This window comes from Oryctolagus cuniculus, chromosome X (assembly GCF_964237555.1).
Source record: "Oryctolagus cuniculus chromosome X, mOryCun1.1, whole genome shotgun sequence".
Taxonomy (NCBI): Eukaryota; Metazoa; Chordata; class Mammalia; order Lagomorpha; family Leporidae; genus Oryctolagus; species Oryctolagus cuniculus.
The window spans coordinates 117,708,400-117,719,685 of NC_091453.1; the positions used below are offsets into that span (position 1 = coordinate 117,708,400).

General features: G+C 38.6%; 1 non-coding gene across 1 annotated transcript; it reads left to right on the forward strand.

Moving 5' to 3' along the window:
- Window positions 1-8,892: 8,892 nt before the first annotated feature.
- LOC127487114 (U6 spliceosomal RNA) lies at window positions 8,893-8,999 on the forward strand. The gene has a single exon (XR_007913648.1). It is a non-coding gene; the product is annotated as a U6 spliceosomal RNA (small nuclear RNA).
- The last annotated feature ends 2,287 nt before the right edge of the window (window positions 9,000-11,286 follow it).

Consider the following 11,286-nt stretch of genomic DNA (forward strand, 5'->3'; position numbering starts at 1 on the left):
TAATAAGCCACTGAGATATCATTTGTCTGTTACAGCAGCATTAGTTCAATATGCTGTGTTATAGAATTATCACATACAGAATTAGGCAGTGCTTTTACTTTGAAAATGTTATTAAATGTTACTATTTTACCATCTGCTGATAATAAAAGAATGGTGTACCATTTCAGTCTGTAGGAAAAAAAATTAAAGATAAGCAAGTGCTCCTTCTTATGGTATCTCACAGGAAGAAAGCCAACAGAAGCCAAACAACCATCATGCAGCCGATTAGTCTAAACAGACTTATAGAACACTCCTGGTTATGTTCCTTTGACTCTCAAATACTGCACTCACAAGGCTGCCACAGCCGGCAGGAATACAATAATCTAGGAAGCCAAGAGTGTCACAGAGATTTGGGGCTATAAAAGATGAATAGCAATATATCAAAGCATCACCTTAATCCAATTGTTCAAGCAAAGATGTATTAAACTGAACAGCTGCCTTGGGCCTGTCAGAGATCAGCTGACCCAACCCTCCAGACCCTGACAAAAGAAGGCCATGAGCTGTATATCATAGGCCTTAATATTTGCAACAACATCCACAAATACCATCACTTCTTGTGTTAGAACTCCTGCTGTCAGTCTGCCTCCTGTGCCTTTGTACTGATAGTGCCAGAGGGTTACTACACCATTCAGAAGTCAGAACTTGGACAAACCAAATGAACATTTAAAGATTACACCTTTTAAAAGCAGAAGTGAAAGCACACCCACCTCAGAAAGCCAGCCCTTGTCTCTCTCCTACAATAACAGCAAGGGAAAAAAATTTGACTCCTATGAGCTTTTAGGATTTACTCAGTGCTTATTATTCTTATTGCAGCAGCATAAGTATGCATATCATCTCTCTTCTTGCAATATCCTTCAAAATAGGGACCCTTGTCTCTTATTTATCATCCATACTCCCTGCCTAGGGCCTAGAAAAGGATCAAACAAGTCTCCTATACTCATTTATTGAATTTGACACAGATTTGCAAACACCCAAATAGTCGAGACATTTCAGCTAGACAATCCTATCACTGTGATAAACCACTGATGTGAAGGTGCTGGTGACTTAATGAATCCAATAAAGAATTTTTTTTTAATTAGGAAAATTTTTCACACAAACATCCCTTCTGATTAACTATATTAGTCAAATCAGCCTTTCTAACAAATCACACCTTTTTTGCATTGAAGTAGCAAATAATGGATTTGACTGTTTTTCTTTCCCCTTGAGATGCCCAGTTATGCAAACAGTCAGCTATTCAGGCTCCTCTTCAGCTTTGTATGAATATAATCAGAGCTCTCCCTTATTGAATCTATAATAGCATAGGCAAACTGTTAAGTATTGCTAAACTTTCAACTCATACAGTCTTCACAATCTTGAGACATGGACATTATGTCCACTTTACAGACAGAAAAACTCAAAGAAGTGGATTGATTTTTCCTATGTATTGTGGTGAGTAAATGGTAGTTCCAATTATGGTTGATTCCAGGATCCAGTAAGCCAAGACTTGTCCTGGGAGGAAAAATAAAATTTGTATTTGGGTGGTTTATCTGTCTGTATGGAGCAGGTACTCTTATTAATGGTTGTAGCTCAAGTATCAGAGAAAATAGTCCAGCAGGCTAAAATTAACACAGGACATTATATCTAATGGAGGAGTTGCTGAGCAGATGGGCATGGGACCTAATCAGTTCCTAGAAGCAGCTGAAAATGTTTTATGTTGAAAGACTTCCAGTGGTGGCAAACTGAACCACACTGGACTATATCAGTTTTCTTCCCAAATACCATAATGTAAAGATAAAAACAAATAAAATAAGTCTACAAGAACAGGGTGCTAAAAAGAAAATGAGCATTTACAAAACAAGATGTATTCTTGTGGATTCAGAATTTGATAGAATAAAAAACATTTAGGAGATGGAAATGCTAACTACCATGATTTGGCCATTATACACTGTAAGCATGTACTGAATTATCATACTATACCCCACAAATATATACAATTAAAATTTTTTTGGCTGGTGCCACAGCTCACTAGGCTAATCCTACACCTGCGGCGCCGGCACTCCAGGTTCTAGTCCTGGTTGGGGCGCTGGATTCTGTCCCAGTTGCCCCTCTTCCAGTCCAGCTCTCTGCTGTGGCCCAGGAGAGCAGTGGAGGATAGCCCAAGTGCTTGGGCCCTGCACCTGCATGGGAGACCAGGAGGAAGCACCTGGCTCCTGGCTTTGGATCTGCGCAGTGCGCAGCGCGCCGGCCACAGCGCGCCAGCTGTAGCAGCCATTTGATGGATGAATCAAAGGAAAAAGGAAGACATTTCTCTCTGTCTCTCTCTCTCTGTCTAAACTCTGTCAAAAAATGTTTTTGAAGAGTTTAATAGCAGAGTTTGTTTGAAAGACCATGAAGAGTTAGATGTTCAAGTTGAGATAATCTGATCTCCTTAGCAGCAGATTGGATGGCCAAGTTGAGAAGGAAGTGCAAATGGACTCCCCTTTAAAAATGTATAAGCATACAGGTAATTGTCAAAACAAAACACTACTGTTTATAGGTCTTTCTGGATTTCTAGTATGCCAGGATCTGGAAAGATGCTATTTTAATTCTATATCCACTGTGTCTAATGTTGGTCTATCAAATCCTCACTCAAATCCCCAACCACAGATACTCAAAATGATGATAACTCCCCTCTCTCAACAGCAATATTTGGTTTTAGCTTGACCAGTTCATCTAACCACAGCTTAAATACCTTAGTGTTAGTCAAGAACTTCTTAAGGTATAAAACAGCAATCATTGGCATCACTAACATCCTATGCCAGTTAAAACACAAATCCATTCTCCTATAAGAAACATATTCCACTAAATGAACACCTATGTCCTTGATATAATACTAGTTTTACAGGAGAGAACTGATATCAGTTTCAACAGCTATTCTGTATAGAGTTGTTATATGTGGGGCACATGGTTTGGCCAGCAATAAATCTGAACCTGTTATAGTAAGGAAGGGTATCAGGGAGTTCAACATTTAGTACTGCAGAGGAAAGGAGAACCAGGCCTTACATCCTTCTAGAACTGAGATATTTATAGTCAAGATATTTTAATTCTAAGGGCTTGAATTTTGCTAAAATTATTTTGGAGAATATTCCACAGTACCATCACACAATCATCTAATTCAAAGATTTATCTCTCCCTTTTCTTGTTGCAATTACAGCCCAAGCAACCAAATTCTCAAATCAAAATGCATAAGAATTTGGATGATATCCCAAGAACTGAATATCTGAGAATGTTAGATTGTCTTTACTGATTTTTCTTTGCAATGTCAAAACTATGCCAGACCATGTACATACACAGATGATTCAGACAGTTTGTTCACACAGACTGCCTTCAGGCTCTGGCAGCTCTCCTAAAACCCCAACCAGAGATTTAGTAGGCATAAGAAATGTAGAAGTTATTTTTGTTTTATCTTTTGTTTTCAAGTTTTTTAAAAAAACATATTTATTTATTTCAAAGGCAGTTAGAGAGAGAGAGGAAGAGCAGAGACAGCGAGATCTCCATCCATTGGTCTACTCCGCAAATGGCTGTAATAGCTGGGGCTGGGCCAAGCCAAAGCCAGAAGCCTGTAACTGCATCCTGGTCTCCCATATGGGTAGCAGGTTCCCAAGCACTTGGACCATCTGCTGCTGCTTGCCTGGGCATTAGCAGGGAACTGGATCAAAAGTGGAGCAGCCAGGACTTGAACCAGTGCTCATATGGGATACTGGTGTTGCAGGCAGTACCTTAACCCACTACGTTACAACACCAGACCCTGTTTTCAGCTGTTTGTTTTGGTGATATACCTTTTACATCTCTTAGAAATGGAATTGGGGAAGAATGATTTCTCTGTTAGTATCAAGGATGTCCTCCTCTATAAAGACACTTGCCAAGGATCACAGTAGCTGCACTCAGCAACACTGTCCTAAAACACGATTTTCCCAGGGAAGAATTCACAAAGTACAGAGGAATGATAAAGATATATAATCAACCTTCATTTACTAGGAATCTTTTACCACTGTACACTGTTCCTATTTATGGCATTTTAATATTGAGTGATATAGGAACAATGTGATTGCATATAGTCTTTATTACACAATTGTAATATTCAAAACATTAGCAACCACCACTCAACATGCACTGAAGAATCAGAAAAGATGCAGAACTCAGGGCTGGGTAGTTAGTAGAGGCCTCCTGCTTAATCAGAACTCTGTAATTGCTTGATGGGCAGGGTAAGTGTAGAGAAGGTTTGTCTTACCTGTGCCAAGCAGATAAATATAGCTCTGATTTGAACCGGAAGTTGGTCTACAGCAATCAGAATGATTTGATGATGTCAGCATAGTTAGATTGTCCAGAGCTACCATTCCACTGGTGGAGGGGAAGGTCATTGTTATAGCTATAATGGGGATAATAATTGCAGTAGTAACAGGAGCAGCAGTAACAATTAAGCTACCATCAATTGATTAAGCAGTAAGCTAGGGTTACATTTATTATCTCTATACTTCATAATTTGGCCATACATGTATTATTTATCATCTGTAACTACAAGTTATCCACAGTTAATACATGAAAGAGCCAATACTGAGATCAAGGATTATAGAGCCTACGCTATCTCTCTTATGCAAAACTGCCTATCTGTTATGAAAAAATGTATCAAAGACTAATGCCTTTCACCTCCAATTTCATGACTTAATTATATCATGTGTTTATAAAAACAATTCTGTATGCTTCTGCTGTGAAAAAGAAAGGCTGTAGTTCACATGGAAATGTTAATCTGTAAGAACTCCTATTAAAAAGTTATACCTGTAAAATTTAGAGAGGAAAAAAAGTAATATAGCCAGTATTTTGGATACTAGACTATGCTGTTTTGTCATTTAAAGGTAAGAGGCTCAACCACTTTAAGACAACCAAAAGTCCCCCTTTCTTCTAGGTTTGTATAATTTCACATTAATATTTAAATACCGGACTTTACTGACTGATATAGTGACAAATGTTCCTCTCACTAGTAATTCATGCTCATTTTTATATTTCATGAAACAAAAAAATTATAATATAAAAATCATCTATAATCCCACTGCCCAGAGGTAATCACAGTTGAAATTTTGATACATTTTCTTCCAATATTTTTTAATCTATATAGACACACACACACACACACACACACACAGTTTGTGGAAAATGGAATTAAAAGATAAGTTTATTTTGGCACAAAACTATTTTGAAATTTATACAGTTTTTCATAATATGCATTTTCTGTAAACCTGTGAAGATCCCTCATTTAAACATACAAATTGAGATAATTTACATGTATATATTTTAAAATGAAATATCATATTCTGAGCATTTTGTAATGGCTATTAATATTCTGAGAAATGAAATATAAATCTGTCTTAATATTCTAACATATGGATGCAGCAAAATTTATTTAACCCTTCCCCTATCTTTGGAGAAAGGCAGGCCTTGGTCAGGAAATAAATAGCTATGTAAATAGTAGGATCTGAATTAAGTACAGAAGATTAAGAACCCTAGGTTATTCCTTGGTCTCTGAAAGTTAATAGAATCTAAGGAGGCAGGATGATCAAATGCAATCCTTTTGGAGAATCCATACATATTTATTCTTTGTTGCTGATGTATTAGTGAAAGGTGTCCCACAGGAAAGTGTTTAAGACAGAAACTTGTGGACAGAATGGTGCGAGTCACTTTCACATCTGTATGACTCAGAAACCAGTACTACAGAACATAACATAGGGAATTAGATTGTAACTATCAAAATCCAACTTCTGTCTACAGAAACTAGATCATGATTATAAAGCCTCAAAATCATGATATTTAATAATCATGGAAATGTAAAGCTAAAATTGTCAATTATAGCATTTGATTTTTTCTTATCTTCTAAGTGATAGTCCTTGTTTTGTTTCTGTATTTTTATGGACTTTTAATTGATAAATAAAACTGCATATATTTGAGGCAGGTATTGTGGCACAGCAGGCTAAGCCGCCACTTAGGATGCCCACAACATCTATCATAGTGCCTGGGATTGAGTCCTGCCTCAGCTTCCAATACAGCTTCCTGCTAATGTACTGGGAAGGCAGCAAATGATGGTGACCCAACTGCTTGGGTTCCTGCCAGCAAAGTGGGAGACCAGGATGGAGTTCCCAGTTCCTGGCTTAAACCTGGCCCAGCCGCAGATGTTGTGAGCATTTGAGGAGTAAACCATTGAATGGAAGATCTATCTCTCTCTCTCCATAAATCTCCCTATCTCTGTATCTCTGGGTCATATATATTCCTCCCTATCTCTGTATCATTCTGTCTTTCAAATGACTAAATGAAACCTAAAATATAAGTAAGTGAAAACTATCTTTAAAACATATATTTAGGGAGATGACAAAATGGCTGAATAGGGATAAGACATGCTGACTCTTACTAGGTGAAGATAGCAGAAGAAAAGCAGAGGAAGTGCATTCCCAGGGGACAGTTGGAAAAAGTTTGCAGTGGAAATTCTACAGAATGAAGAGGGGTACTGTGGAGCAGCACAGAAGTTACAGACATGCAGCAATGAGTGCAGACATCACACACAACCCCACAATTGGGAGCTAGAGGAGACAACAGCTTTGGAGAACAAGGTGAGAACAGACTGCAGCAGCCCATACCACTGGTGATATTGCCTGAGGGAAATCCTTGCGACCACATTGTATTTCAGTCCTGCCTGGAGCCCTGGGGGCGGGGGGGGGGGGGCAAGATGGGCAAGATACCTGCCTAATCCAGCAACAGAAAATCACAATTTCTTTTCCCGATCCCCCCCCACAAAGGCGCCCAGCAACTGGCAGGGAGAAAGCACAATTTTGACATAAGCAGAAGATGCAGAGGCTCTTGTGTACACCTGTGACCAGGGGATATTACCAGAGGGAAAAAGCCTTGTTCCCACTGACTTCGAGTCTCACTGGGAGGGCTGACAGGGGACTGGGCACCCACATAAGACTGTGAGGTACCCTCATCCTCTCAACATATCATAGGTTCTAGGGCTCAAACAGCCAAGTTGGAGCACCTACAGGCAGCTGGCTCAAGGAATGTCTCTGCCTGTATGGGACAGGCTCAAGTGGCAAACAGAGTTTCCTCTGTACAGTGTGACTGTGGGAGCCTTGCACACTCTGTGGGAATTCTGTGACTGCACAATAGGGCAGGGGGTAGCTGGTTCTCCAGGCAATCACTGTGTCTGGCATCAGAGGTTCAGAGTTCCTGATAGCCTGGGGTGGGTCACACAGAGGACCACACAGATCCTTTGTGTGATCCATGCACCAGTGTGTAGTGGGTTGCACCAATTGTAGGCTAACCCTGGTTATTCATCACCTTGGAAGAGAGGAAGTAAGGTTCTGATTATGCCAGTAGGTGTGATCATACCCTCTCCTCTGCTGACAATTGAGATCTACCACACCCAAAGTGGGTGTCACCCTGGATTCTCACCCCACAATGGAGCACTGAGCAGAGCTCCTTGGCCACACCCAGTAATGCCTCTGGGTATTCAGTAAAAGAACAGACACAGAGGCATATTTCAAAGATAATAACCATCGGAAGAGAAAACCTACAAGTAGCTCCACAAATGCCTAAAAGTAAATGCAAAAATTCAAGAAACAAGAAAAAGAAAGATGACATGACTCCCCCCAAAAAGCACAACACTTTAGTATTAGAATGTGAAAATGAAGAGACTGATGAAATTCCTGAAAAGGAATTCAAAAGAATGATCATAAGATCACTCATAAACAATGAAAAACAAATTCATGAGTTAAAGAAATCCATACATGCCATGGATAAAAAATTTTTCCATGAGATTGAGATATTGAAGAGAAATCAAACTGAACTACTAGAAATTAAGAATTCAATATGTCAAATAAAAAATACAGTGGAAAACCTTAAGAACAAATTTGGTGAGCAGAATAAAGAATATATGAGCTAGGAGACAAATCTTTGGAAATTACCCATTTAAACAAAAAAAGAAGAAATTAGAAAAATTAAAAAAAATGTTTGAGATTTATGGGATAAGATCAAACAACCAAACATATGGGTCCTAGAAGATACTGAAGATGTGGAAAGAGAGAATGGACTAGAAGGTCAATTCAGTGAAATAATAACACAAAACTTCCCAAATTTGGAGAAAGAAAGGGGCATCCAAGTACAGGAAACACACAGAATTCCTAGTAGACATGACAAGAAGAATCTTCATCACTACACATTGTAGTCAAACTTTCAATAGTAAAACATAAAGAAAATATTATAAAATGTGCATGAGAGAAATGCCAGATTATCTTCAGAGGACCTTCAATTAAACATACAGCTGATTTCTAATCAGAAATCCTACACACTAGGAGAGAATGAAGAGACATAGGCCAAGCCTTAAAAAAAAAAAAAAAACCTCTCAACCCAGAATACTGTACCCCACAAATTTCTCATTTAAAGAGCTCAAAAAACTAACCAACAACAAAATAATGCAGTTAAGGAATCTACAAAGGACTTGAACATATATTTTTCAAGAGACGAAATTCAAAGGGCCAACAGACACATGAAAAAGCGCTCAGTATAACTAACGATTAAGGAAATGCAAATCAAAACCACAATGAGGTTTCACCTTACCCCAGTTAGATTGGCTCCTACACAGAAATCAACAAACAATAAATGCTGGTGAGGATGTAGGGAAAAGGTACCCTAATTAACTGTTGGTAGGAATGTCAACTAATACAGGCATTGTGGAAAACAGTATGGAGATACATCAGAAAACTGAAAATAGATATACCATATGACCCAGCAATCCTAATCCTGGGAATTTATTTGAATAGCATTAAATCAGCATATGAAAGAGTTATCTGTACCGTGCTCGCTTCAGCAGCACATATACTAAAATTGGAACGATACAGAGAAGATTAGCATGGCCCCTGCGCAAGGATGACACGCAAATTCGTGAAGCGTTCCATATTTTTATAGTGACGAGAAATCATAATGAAGTGAAGAATTCAATAGATCAAATGAAAAACACAATAGAGAGCCTTACAAACAGAATGGGTGAAGCAGAAGAGAGAATATCGGACTTAGAAGACAGAGAACAGGAAAGGATACAGTCAGACCGAAGAAAAGAAGAAGAAATTAGAAATCTAAAACATATTGTCAGGAATCTTCAGGATACTATTAAAAAAACCAACATTCGGGTTCTAGGAGTTCCTGAAGGCATGGAGAGGGAGAAAGGATTAGAAGGCCTTTTTAGTGAGATATTAGCAGAAAATTTCCCAGGTTTGGAGAAGGACAGAGAAATCCTAGTACAGGAAGCTCACAGAACCCCTAATAAACATGACCAAAAGAGATCCTCACCACGACACGTTGTAATTAAACTCTCCACAGTGAAACATAAAGAAAAGATCCTAAAATGTGCAAGCGAGAAACATCAGATTACTCTCAGAGGATCTCCAATCAGACTCACAGCTGACTTCTCATCAGAAACCCTGCAAGCTAGGAGGGAATGGTGAGATATAGCCCATGTACTAAGAGAGAAAAATTGCCAGCCTAGAATATTATATCCTGCAAAGCTATCATTTGTGAATGAAGGTGAAATAAAGACTTTTCATAGCAAACAGAAATTGAAAGAATTTGTTGCCACTCGTCCAGCCCTGCAAAAGATGCTTAAAGATGTGTTACACACAGAAACACAGAAACACGGTCATCAATATGAAAGAAGGTAAAGGAAGGAAACCAAGGAAGGAAAGCTCACAGCAAAAGATCACAGGGAATTCAAAGCATATATTAGAACTTATCTTTGGCAAATGGCAGGGCAAAGATACCACTTATCATTAGTCACATTGAACGTGAATGGCCTGAACTGTCCAGTTAAAAGACACAGATTGGCTGATTGGCTTAAGGAACAAAACCCATCTATTTGCTGCTTACAAGAAACACATCTTTCCAACAAAGATCCATACAGACTGAAAGTGAAAGGCTGGAAAAATATATACCATGCCAACAGAAATGAAAAAAAGAGCGGGCGTAGCCATCTTAATATCAGACAACATAAACTTTACCACAAAAACTGTTAAGAGAGACAAAGAGGGACACTATATAATGATTAAGGGATCAATTCAACAGGAAGATATAACAATTATCAATGTATATGCACCTAACTACAGGGCACCGGTTTATCTAAAAGATTTGTTAACGGACTTAAAGGGAGACTTAGACCCCAATACAATAGTACTGGGGGACTTCAATACTCCACTCTCAGAAATAGACAGATCAACAGGACAGAAGATCAACAAGGAGACAGTAGATTTAAATGACACTACAGCCCAAATAGATCTAACAGATATCTACAGAACTTTCAATCCTACAGCTAAAGATTTTACATTCTTCTCAGCAGTACATGGAACCTTCTCCAGGATTGACCACATACTAGGCCATAAAGCAAGTCTCAACAAATTCAAAAGAATTAGAATCATACCATGCAGCTTCTCAGACCATAAAGGAATGAAGTTGGAAATTAGCAACTCAGGAATCCCTAGAGCATACGCAAACACATGGAGATTGAACAACATGCTCCTGAATGAACAATGGTTCATAGAAGAAATTAAAAGAGAAATCAAAAATTTTCTAGACGTAAATGAGCATAACAGCACAATATACCAAAACTTATGGGACGCAGCAAAAGCAGTGTTAAGAGGGAAGTTTATATCAATAGGTGCCTACATCACAGAATTGGAAAGGCACCAAATAGATGAGCTTGATTAGCCCTCACCCTGACTGTTGATGAGCAGCTTAATATGTTATCCCTCTTAGTATTTTTTTTGTTTGTTCTACTTAATACTTTTGGTTGAATACTGTAATCAATACACAATTCTTCTTAAGTGCTGAAACTTAACTGAAAAGTGATCACTGTTAAATATAAGAGTGGGACTAAGAGAGGGAAGAGATGTGCAATTCGGGACATGTTCAAGCTGATTTACCTCAATCGGTAGAGTTAGAAACATACCAGGGGATTCGAATTCAATCCCATCGAGGTGGCATGTACCAATGCCATCTCACTAGTCCCAGTGATCAATTTCTGTTCACAATTGATCGTAATGATAGGACTAAGAGCCAAAGGGATCACATAAACAAGAATAGTGTCTGCAAATACTAGCTGATAGAATCAAAAAGGGAGAGAGTGATGCAATATGGGAAGTGAGATACACAGCAGACCCATAGAATGGCAAATGTCCTAACAGCACTCTGGCCTCATAATCA